The following is a 12,233-nucleotide window of genomic DNA, read 5'->3' as shown; positions in this document are numbered from 1 at the left end:
CACATTTGCTTTTTTTTTTTTTTTTTTAATAATTTCAACAGTTTCACAACTAGCCTTTGTGGCGTTCTCTTTCGACTCTCGGGCTCTTGCGAAATACTACTGTGAAATAAACTAGCTTCAAGTTGCTTCAATTTCTCACAACGTATCTTCCCTGTAATCTTGACGTACTTGTCAGCGTGTCTTGTTTGGTAATATCGCCTCACATTGAACTCTTTAAAAACAGTGACTGTCTCTTTTCAAATGAGGCGGACATAGTTGTTGCGTATTTTAGTGAAGAAATAGTCCAATTTCCACCTATCTTTGAAGCGTCGGCCGTCAAAGTCAACTTTCTTTTTTTTTGTTGAATGTCGTCACTTTAGAAAATTGGGAGTAAAGGGTCACATGGGGTAATGTTGCTTAGAGTGCTGCTGCCTTTTAGTGGGTAAATGATGAGTAGCATTGATGAGTAGCACACAAAAAAATACAATTAAGCGATAGTTATGAGGTAGATATCCGTGCCTTTTTTACAGATGCCATTTTTTTTCATTGTGATGTCATTTGTTTAAAAGTTTAAAATATGCGAGTGAATCATTTTTTAATGTTTTTTTAAGGAAATATTAGACATCAATTAATGATTCTAAGCTAAAAATGACAGACATTTTGAATAATATAATTACCATCGTTTTATGGCTGGGTTGAAACAAAAGCGGTTGCGCGACGTCTGTAAACGGGTTTCCAGGGTAAAACGTACAAATTAAAGATAGTTTAGGGGCTTCATAAGCCATGAATCTGCTCTGGCAGCATAAAAACATAATGTTCTATCAAACACAACAGTTGTTTTGGCTTAAAATACAGCAGTTTCTTTTAAAGAGGAGTGCAAGAGCAAAAACTGCTTTTTCAGTCTTGTCTGTGTTTTCCGCCATATAGAATTTTGTTGGTGTAATCTTTTATATTAAATTGCCAAAATGAAACAACATCTTCTTGATATTTTCGGGGAGTCCAGTATAATTTATTGTAATATAACATTGGTTATCAGTGGTTTCATATTATGACATAACATTTAAAAAAAAAAAAAAAAAAGTGATTGTGAAAGATAAAAGGAGTGAACTCACCAAAATGGCTGTCTCCCAAAGCACTTATTCAGTTCGAACATCTCTGCATTTTAGGTAAGTCCACCTCAGAGTGCCATGTTTTGGGTTAAAATGCCAAAGTTATTTTTTGCCTGAGAACGTGGATTTTACACCAATCCTCTGTCTTTGTGCCCAAAAAGGGTGAGCTTCGGGCAGCCGCGACAGAAGAACAAAGTGTCCGGAGCCTCCATGCTGAAGGTTTTAGTGGTGCGCTCATTCTACATGTTCATTCAATTTATTGTATCTGTGCTTTGCAGTAATAAATGACAAGAGTGCCACATTTTGGTCTAAAAATGATAAAGTTACATTTCGCCGTCCAAGGGGATTTCACCCCGAGCCTCCGTGTGCTTTTGCCCGCCTATAGGGCGTCTCGGGCGGCCACGACAGCTGCCCAACACTACGGTAGGTTCACCGCTGTACTTTTATCCAAATATGCTCAAAAACAACCATAATGGCCCACCGGGAAGTGTCCCGGTCTTCCCGATTAGCCGCTCCGGGCTTGGTCCTGGGTCACTTCCAGTTCATTTTGAGTCACTTCCTATTCATTTTGGATTCCTTTCTGTTGATTTTGGGATATTGGGATAGAATATTGTAGGACAAGCGGCATGGAAAATGGATGAATGAATATTTTAAATAAATTGTATTTTAATTATTTTTCAATGCATTTTTCAAAATGATTGTATTTCCAGTAGGCTATTTATTGGCCATTTTCATGTTCATCCGGCAATTTACTTATAATGTGAGTTACTACAGTAGTCCCTGCCATAGGCAGAGTTTGACTTTTGGGGCGGGGGGGGGCACAACGTGTTGATGACCCCGAAATGCAGTGTCAGCAATAAGATTAACTTACAAGAATATTTATAATGTTGATGACCCCGAAATGCAGTGTCAGCAATAAGATTAACTTACAAGAATATTTATAATAATAAGTTGAAAATTAGCATTTTTTTTGGTTTCCCATCATTCTTGAGGGGAATTGTAAATCATGCTGCTTAGGCAATACTTTTCACCAAGCTCGTCATCCACGCCTGCATCGTGCCAATGTAGTTACCCCATTTAAAAAATTGTATCCCCTGGGCGGAGCCGTATGGAGATAGATTTGTGTCTTTATCATTCCATTGTTGCTTCAATAAAAAAAAAAAAGCTGCTTCAATCAAAATATATATTTTCAACCAAAAAAATGTGCGTCAATAAAAAAAAAAAGTGTTTGAATGCAAAAATAAATTTGAAGTTTAAAAAAAATGCATGTGAAAGCTATTTTTCTTTGATTGTTCTTTTTTTGGATTGAAGTTGTTTTTTTGGGGGGGGGGGGTTATTAAAGCAACTTTTTTGATTGGAGTAATGTTGATTTGTGTATGGGCCACATTTTGGCTTGGACATTTTTATCTTTATTCAATCAAAAAATGTGAATTTTCAAAAAGAAAAATCACTTCAATCAAAAAAGAAAAATTTCAATCATAGAAAAAGTTTTTGAATGCGAAAAAATAATTGAGATTGAAAAATTTGCATTTGAACACTTAATTTTTCACTGAAAAAGTTTTCTTTGATTGAAGCAATCCTTTTTGTGTTTGGGCCATATTATGGGTTGGACGTTTGTGTTTAAATCATTCAATCCCCCAAAAAGTTGCTTTAATCAAAAAAATAAATAAATAAATAAAGATTTTCAATTGAAGAAAAAAATCTTTTTTTTTTTTTTTTTTTTTTTTTTTTTTTTGGGTGGGAAAATTATATGCAAAGCAAATGACAGTCTAAAGTGCTCGAAAAATCATTTTGAGTTGACCCATTATAAGAATACACTTTTATGTTCATTTCATTCATCATTGTTGTAGTTTTATTGCTTTACAACCTTTATATATAGGAAAGTCAACAGGGGGGCCTGTCCCCCCCTTAAAATCCGCTTATGGTCCCTGCGTTCCATTTCAATTGACTCGTTGCGATAGTGAGAAATATCTTTGGGAATCCTACCTCTTTTATTGTCATCCAAACTTTGGCTCCAACTGTCAGCAGCAGCTTTGCAAATTGTCCTGCGCTGCATGCAGGCTGCAGCTGCTCGCCTCCTTTTTAACTCTTCGGATGCCATACCGACCATACCTGTGCGAGTAACATGAGCGCCCGCTACAAAGCTGCCACGCAACATGTCACTCTTGTTTCAAACATCTCAGCCTTGCTACCAGCAAGCTTGACACACGTGTTCTTCAGGACGTAACCACTTTTAGCCACAAGATGTCCCTGCAACCTCACTAACAGAAACGAGCTCAAAACTGCATCTGGTTTGTGTTTGATCAGATACAGCAGGCAGGGTTTACCAAACTACTGTATTCCACGGAGGGGCCTCGGTGGATGCAGGATTTCATTGCAGTCAAACAAAACAAGACGAGACTTTTTCACCATTCTGCTGTTCTACAAGTATAATCAGTTGGTTGCTGTCAGGTGCTGATGGTTTTAGCAGAAATCTCATTGGTTAAACCAGGGGTGTCCAAACTTTTTGCAAAGGGGGGCCAGATTTGGTGTGGTAAGAATGTGGGGGGCCGACCTTGACTGACGTCCTTTATGTAGAACAAGATATTTAAGCAAATTTTAGCAAGCCATTCTGTGTGTCACATTTGCTTTATGATTATTATTTTTATTGAATAATTTCAAGAATCTCGCAACTAGCCTTTGTGGCGTTCGACTCTCAGGATATTGCTGCTGTGATATTAAACTAGCTTCACGTTGTTTCAGTTTCTCGCCGCGTATCTTCCCTGTAATCTTGTCGTACAAGTCAGCATGTCTTGTTTGGTAATATCACCTCACATTGAACTCTTTTAAAAACAGCAACTGTCTCTTTGCAAATGAGGCAGACACAGTTGATGTGTATTTTAGTGAAGAAATAGTCCAATTTCCACCTATCCTTGAAGCGTTGGCCGTCGCAGTCAACTTTTTTTGTTGTTGTTGATTGTTGCCATTTTAGACAATTGGAAGTCAAGCGTCACACGGGGTAACGTTGCTTAGAGTGCTGCTGCCTTTTAGTGGGTAAATGAGGAGCAGCATTTAATGTGTGAGCTACTTCATATGCTGTTAGCAGTACTGCTGACCAATTTATTAAGTCTGTGTGCGGGCCAGACGTTATTGATCTTATGACAGAGGCTGGGGGCCGGATGAAATTTGACCACGGGCCGCATTTGGCCCCCGGGCTGCACTTTGGACATGCCTGGGTTAAACGGTCTGTGCTTGATCAGTATATGTACTAAAACCAGGACGCGCTTTAACTCCTTCGCTCCCAGCCATTTTCACCGGAGCAAGGCCCTTCACTCCCGGCCGTTTCACTGGATTTTGACTGATTTTGCAAGGCCCACAGAAAATTGTTCTTTTGCTATATAAACATGGAACCCACCAAAAGAAAGATTAGACTCTCTTCTTTCAGCAGAAAAAAAGTTAGTTCATATCTTTTTCCATTCTTTAGAATCAGCATTAGAAAATAACTTACTTTGAGCAATTTTCCAATTTCTAATGAAAAAATGGAGAAATTGAGCTTTTTGTGAAAGCATACATTTCAAACATAACTTTGACTTTAGCACAGCTATTTTTTACTTTAGTTACATCCCAAACATCTGAATAATGTTTTCCTTTTACAAAAAGACAGAAACAACAAGAATAATAGCTTTTGATAGCAAAGTAACAATTTATTTAGACATAACTAAATGAAAGATGACGTTGTGTTGGCTGCGACAGCGGGTTAAACTTTTCCCTCATCAGCGCCTGTTTCAAAAAGATGAATTTTTTTTAGTCTCTGCGGGCTCTGCTCGCGAGCATCACGAACTGTACAGCATCTAGTGGTCCCGGTCGTTCTGCTCGGTCGTCCGGCGCCTGGCATCCCGGGCGTTCTACCGGTTGTTCTGCTCGGTCGTCCGGCGCCTGGCATCCCGGGCGTTCTACCGGTTGTTCTGCTCGGTCGTCCGCCGCCTGTCACCCATTCGGTCGTCTTCCGCCCTCTCCCCGGCTTTGCGGCTTGGCGGTTGGTTGCCGTTGAATAGGGTCTTACCAAATGCGCTACTGCCCCTCCAGTGGCCAGTTTTATTGCTATAAAATGGGTTTTGAGCTTTGTGCATTCTATCTGAGATAAATGGGAACCTATAGATGCCGATTGTAAAAAAAAAAAAAAAAAAAAAAAACGCAAAAGATATAAAAAATACGTTTTTGGGACACTGAAGCAATTAAAAATAGCCATTTTTTGGGAGCAAATGAGTTAAAGACCCCTGAAATGAAATATGATGATTTACTATGCAAGAGTGGCTTACATTAGAGTTTATTGATTTTAACCCACTAGCATTGACACAGTTCAATCAGTACTCAGCACTAGGCCTGAACGATATATCGTTTAAACATCGCCATCGCGATGTGCGCATGTGCAATAGTCCCATCGCAAGGACGTGCGATAGTTTTTTAATTTCATTTTTTTTAATCCACAAACGTTTGTTTTGAGGAAGGAGAGGGAAAAAAAAGCGCACAGCTTCTCTTTCTCTCCAGCAAGTCATCGGCTCCTCCCCCTCCCCCTGCAACAGCGGAGTGGAGGGAGGAGGGGCCGAACAGCAGAGCGGAGGGAGGAGGGCCCGTTCTCAAAGTGAAAGCAAGCAATCAACACGTTGGAGGAGCAAGGAAGACTGTATCCAAAAGGAGTTTTGGAAGTATTTTGGCAAGAACAAGACTATAAGGGACAAAAAACAGCCCTGTCGACAGTGCCTCGCCATGGTTGCCTCAACAAGAAGTAATCTGTCAAACATGTGGGACCATTTAAAACGCAGGTATCTATGCATTCCTGCTACGAGCTCCACATCAGAGGCTTTTTAGCACAGGTGGGAACATTGTTACGTGCCAACGTTATTGTCTCAAGCCTGCTATAGTGGATAAACTAATAGTCTTGGCCAAAAACCTATGAGACCCAGTTGAGAATTGCTGAGCAAGGAAGGTGGACGATATGCAGACAAATACATAACACAGCTGAAGGAATGTCTTTTCTTCTTTTAATGTGACAGCTATCAGGAAGGCAGGAAATTTGGGAGTTAAAATGGTTCTGTTATTCATCACAGTTATTTGCAGTTATTCAGTTCAATTATTTACAAGTTCAATTGAGTTTGTTTCTTTTATATTTAAATTTATTGTAAACCGTATTTTTCAAATAACTATATATAGTACAGCTGCACATAAAGTTTTGATACTTAATATTTTTGTTGAAATATTTTTACAAATTTGTTGCCGTTTTGCAGTTTTATATTGTTATATTTTGTGTAAACAACTCAGGGGACTAATGCACTTGCACTTTTATTAGTCAGATTTAATATTTAAGTTCAAATATGTTGACAACTTTGTTGTTTAACTGAGGTTTTTATGTATTGTTATAGTTTGTGAACTCTTTTGTCATATTTAATATTTTTGTTCAAATATGTTGACAACTTTGTTGTTTTACTGAGGTTTTTATTTATTGTTATAGTTTGTGAACAACTCTTTTATTTGTCATATTTAATATTTTTGTTCAAATATGTTGACAACTTTGTTATTTTACAGAAGTTTTTATTTGTTATATTTTGTCAAAAACTAAGGGGACTAATGCACCTGCTCTTTTATTTATCATTTAATGTATTTGCTGCTGTTGAAGTGTAAAATATTGTATTCAATAAATGATCTATTTTGTGCAGACATGACTTCCTGGATACCTTCATACAGAAATCTTCATCATTAACAAATTAAACGGTATTATATGAATACACTGTGGTCACGGTGTATTATGTAAAGTATTTCCAAACACCTATTCAAGTCATTTAGTGAAAATTTCTTTAAAAAAGATAGATCTTTTTTTTTTTAATATCGCAATATAATATCGCAATATATTGCAAACCTAAAAAAAATCGCGACAATAGTTTTTTCCAATATCGTTCAGGCCTACTCAGCACTCTTTTAAAGAACTACAAATCCCCAAACAGCTGACAACAACCAAACTGAAATACACCACATGAGTTGTCCAAAGCCAAAGTGAAACAATAAAGGCAGTCAAGATATTCTCATGAAAATGGAATATCCATAGACTTCATAATGATATTGACAGGACGCGGGGCCAATTAATAGGGGGCCTGCATTGCTGACCAAGTGGAAACACAGACAAAGAGCTTTTAGCGTTTAAAATTCTTGTGAATAAATGCTTAAATCCCTGAATTTTTTATAGATATGGATGTAAAACCGTCTCGGTTCTTGTTTAAAAGCAAAAAAAAAAAGTGCAGTTGGCATTTATTTTACATAAATATGTCGGTTAGTCTGTTAGACAATGTGGCGGCAGCCTTACAACGAAGAGCTTTTTATGTTGAAAATTCTTGTGAAAAAAAAAAAAAAAACGAAAAAATCTAATAATTACCTTGAATCCTCGAACAAATCACTCCTGAGACAATCCGTCCTGTTTGTATGCCGTACAGCTTTCGTACTTTTTCAACCTAAATCCAGCCTTGGATCGCTGACTAACTGCGAATAACTGAAGCGGATTCTGGGATGGCTCCCTACTTGAATGCGTGCCGCAGTGAAGGTCGAATCTGACCCTTCAATATCATTATGAAGTCTATGGAATATCTATTATTGGAAAAAAATAATGGGGGTGAGGTCAGCTAATCAGAAAAAATGTGTTAAAGTTCATAGTATTATCTTTTTTTTTTTCATGAATAAATCATGTTATAAATGAATAAATTAGGGCTGTAAAACGATTACAATTTTTAATCGAGTTAATTACAGTTTAAAAATTAATTAAACGTAATTAATCACAATTCAAACCATCTATAAAATATGCCATATTTCTCTGTAAATTGTTGTTGGAATGGGAAGATAAGACACAAGACTGATGTATACATTCAACATACGGTACATAAGTACTGTATTTGTTTATTATAACAATAAATCAACAAGATGGCATTAACATTATTAACATTCTGTTAAAGCGATCCATGGATAGAAAGACTTGTAGTTCTTAAAAGATAAATGTTAGTACAAGTTATAGAAATTTTATATTCAAACCCCTCAATGTTTTCGTTTTAATAAAATTTGTAAAATTTTCAAACATAAAATAAACTAGTAGCTTGCCATTGTTGATGTCAATAATTACACAATGCTCATGGGTGGTGCTTAATCCCATAAAATCAGTCGCACCCGAGCGCCAGCAGAGGGCGAAAAAACACCAAAAAAACACAAGTAACAAATGGACATGACACTGTCATTTTAATCTGTTTGAGCGGGGCATGTGCGTTAATTGTGTCAAATAATTTAACGTGATTAATTTGAAAAATTAATTAACGCGATAATTTTGACATCTCTAGAATAAATAGTTGTTAAAACCAAGATGAATCCAATTCAACTGAATCAAAAGAGAAATTGACTCTGATCATGGCCCCCCAATAACACTCTAAACCTTTTGTTTTCATAGTATTGAAATGAGTGCCCTGTTTCCTATCCTCATTCTGTTGGCATTATTTCCATCTGTTTACCCTGGCAGGTGTGTTGCAACTTTTCCCAGATGACACCCTGGGCTGACTGACAGACTGGTATGTACATTTGAACTCTCTCTTTGTAAAAGGCTCTATTTGACTAATAGTTTCATGTATCGTGATAATAAATGAGCTGCTGGCCATAGCATAATGTAGTATGTTGTGGAAGGCAGATGGTCAAATACTAATTCCCTGATTTTTCAGAGCCACCAAAGGGGTTGGATTTTAACAGTGGAGGTTCATTACGGTTGCTAAGTAATGCTTTAAACATATGCAAATGATACTTGCAAGTCATGGCTCTCAAATCCATATTATTCACCTTACAGAATTCATTTCAAATACTTTTCTACTCTGTCATGCATGCTCCCTGTAACAATGCTGACCCTGATGAGTACACAGAGCCCTGACATCAGTGGCGCCACCCCTATAAATTGGTTGGCCACCCCACTGGCCACCCCTCTTGCCAGTATATCGTTAGATTTTTGCAGCATCAGTTATGCATTTCATCCCAAATGAATGCATTTATTTTGTTTTGTTAACTTAAATGTACACCTTATGCCTAATATATACATTACACAATAAAACAGAATTGTTGTGGAACTAAAAATGTTGACTGGACAGTTATGGACTATGCACATTAAATCATTAGTAACATCAAATATTACACAATACACCAAAGTATATCAGTAGCCGTGTCCTTAAGTCTTTCTGATAGTTTCCCCCTGACCTTTTTACTGCAATAATATAATGAAAACCTGAAATGATGGCTTTTAGGTTTGGCCACCCCAAGATTTTAAGTGGCCCCATCTGGCCACCCCTATGAAAAATTTCTGGAGGCGCCACTGCCTGACATTCAAACAGAGACTGCTCCAAAGCCTCTGGTTGGCAAAAACACTATTCTAACCCACATAAGACACACTTTTAACCGTTTTTACATTTCTGTTGATGATTTGATGGGCCGAAGCTCTTAATGTTTAAGCTCATACACACTTACAATTGAGGCAGGCCTGGCAATGGCGGTTGCCAAAAAAAAAGTGACAGAAAAGACTTAATAATGGAAGTAGAACCTAAATAGACTTCCTTACTCAGCTGCCTTAACCCCGCCCACTAAAAAAAAATCTCCATAAAGAAGTTGATGCAACAACCAGAATAACCGCCTGCTAATTCCCACTAGCAGTTCTGGGGTTCCTGTCTATCCGTCCTGGGAGTGGATCTCTCCTGACTCTGGTACTCCCCGAGGTTTCTCATTGTTCTCCCAATTGACTCTGGAGTTTTTGGAGTTTTTCCTTGCCGGCATGGAGGGTCTTAAGGATAGGGGATACCCAGGACTTGAACTGTATCTATTCATTTTTGTTGCTTCATTTCTGTAAAGCCCTTTGAGACATTGTTGTTGTGATTTAGGGCTATACAAATAAAACTGAATTGAATTGAATTGAATAAGCTGCGGACTTTTGCAGTCTGTTGGCTAGCATGCTATTCGTAGGCTTTCTGCTCTGTTCTGTTGCCATCTGATTGTTCTGTCATTCGGTCAACATGTACTCGCTAGCTAGCGCACTAGAAAGCTCGGTGTGATCATGGATGAAGATGGGGAAAAAAGTCGGTGCATTATTTTGGATGGATTGCCGTCATAATTTGCATTATTTACGTAAAATAAATGCTAACTGCACGTTTTTTTGCTTTTGACCAAAAAACTAGACTGTTTTATGTTTATAAAGAATTCAGGGATTTAAGCATTTATTCACAAGAATTTTCAACGCAAAAAGCTCTTTGTTGGACTATGGGGGCCACCACAGTGACTTAAAGACTAGCAGCACATTCGACATATTTACGTAAAATAAATGCTAACTGCCCTTTTTTGTTTTTTGTTTTTTTGCTTTTATACAAGAATCGAGACTGTTTTAAGTCCATATCTATAAAGAATAGAGGGACTTAAGCATTTATTCACAAGAATTTTAAACGCAAAAAGCTCTCTGTCTGTGTTTCCACTTGGTCAGCTTTGACGGCCACGCCAACAATGCTGGCTACTACGCCAGCCTTGAGCTTCCCCAGGCCACCTGGTCCTACACCAACCCCTACGCCGACGGCAACAAGGAGATCTTCATCTACTTTGACCACCTTTGGAAGAACATCTACAGCAGCTTCCACAACAACGGCTGTATGGTGCTGCCCAGGTGTCCTGGGGCTGAAGTAAGTGACCAGCATTATTTCACTTTATAAAAAAAGATTAATCGAAACTAGGGCTGTCAAAATTATCGCGTTAACGTGCGGTAATTTATTTATTTTTATTAATCACGTTAAAATATTTGACGCAATTAACGCACATGCCCCGCTCAAACAGATTAAAATGACACTACAGTTAAATGTTCGCTTGTTACTTGTTTTTTGGTGTTTGGCGCCCTCTGCTGGCGCTTGGCTCCAACGGATTATATGTGTTACACCATGAGTGAGCATGGTGTAATTATTGACATCAACAATGGTGAGCTACTAGTTTATTTTTTGATTGAAAATTTTACAAATTTTAATAAAACGAAAACATTAAGAGGGGTTTTAATATAAAATTTCTATAACTTGTACTAACATTTATCTTTTAAGAACTACAAGTCTTTCTATCATTGGATCGCCCTAAGAGAATGTTAATAATGGTAATGCCATCTTGTTGATTTATTGTTATAATAAACAAATACAGTACTTATGTACCGTATGTTGAATGTATATATCCGTCTTGTGTCTTATCTTTCCATTCCAACAATAATTTACAGAGAAATATGGCAAATTTTATAGATGGTTTGAATTGCGATTAATTACGATTAATTAATTTTTAAGCTATAATTAACTTGATTAAAAATTTTAATCGTTTGATAGCCCTAATATATATATAATATATATATATATATTTCTGTCTCCATCCGTGTACCCGTTTATAATGCGCGCCATGATTTAACAAGTTGATTTTGTGGGGAAAAAAAGTGTGCGTTATATTCGGGAAATTACGGTATATAAAAAAGAATTAATCAGGATTTTGTAAGGGAACGACTTTGAATTTTTTGATATTGCTGCTCATGGAGACTCATATATAGCCAAGGTAGGTGCCTGTTTTGGTTTTAGGTCGGAAGCAGCTCTGGTTTTGAAAATATTTGAAGTTGTTGAAAATAGGCCCCCCACGGATCGGCCCCGTATCCCGAGTCATGTCAAGTTTTTTTTTTTTTAAACCTGTCCTGTTCAGCTGTTTGACACAGAGAATGGAAGTCTAAGTGCCCGGATTCTGAACAGTTTTAATGTGCAGTTTTATGCGCAGCCCATCCCTCCTCCCGCCGCCCGAGTCATGTCAAGTATTATGAAGTCTATGAATGGTTTACACAGCACAGTTTGTTTTCCACACGTCTTGGTGTACTCATTTTCATTTTTTCACACGCTTACCATTTCTTAGGACCTTTCATCACAGGGCACATATAGATAAACATCAATTGACATTCACCATTAAGGACAATTTACAATCTTGGAAGAACCAGAAAATCCATGTACAGATCACCAATTTTGACAGTCATCTTTGTTCATCCCCTTTTGTTTTTCCTGAAAGTTTGTCCCTTGTAGCAGCAGCAACAACAACAGCAGCCTGTGCATACATTCT

The 12,233-nt window shown here is 37.5% G+C and overlaps 1 long non-coding RNA gene across 1 annotated transcript in view; it reads left to right on the top strand.

The window, feature by feature from the left end:
* LOC130929658 (uncharacterized) overlaps positions 1-10,778 on the top strand; it is a 31,312-nt gene extending 20,534 nt beyond the window's left edge. Inside the window, exons 2-3 of the long non-coding RNA XR_009066936.1 lie at positions 8,614-8,662; positions 10,600-10,778. This is a non-coding gene — a long non-coding RNA (uncharacterized LOC130929658). The remainder of the gene's footprint in view (positions 1-8,613; positions 8,663-10,599) is intronic.
* The last annotated feature ends 1,455 nt before the right edge of the window (positions 10,779-12,233 follow it).

The sequence above is a fragment of the Corythoichthys intestinalis genome, chromosome 14 (assembly GCF_030265065.1).
Source record: "Corythoichthys intestinalis isolate RoL2023-P3 chromosome 14, ASM3026506v1, whole genome shotgun sequence".
Classification (NCBI taxonomy): Eukaryota; Metazoa; Chordata; class Actinopteri; order Syngnathiformes; family Syngnathidae; genus Corythoichthys; species Corythoichthys intestinalis.
The sequence above is the reverse complement of the archived record's forward strand: the minus strand, read 5'-3'. Positions and strand labels throughout refer to the sequence as shown.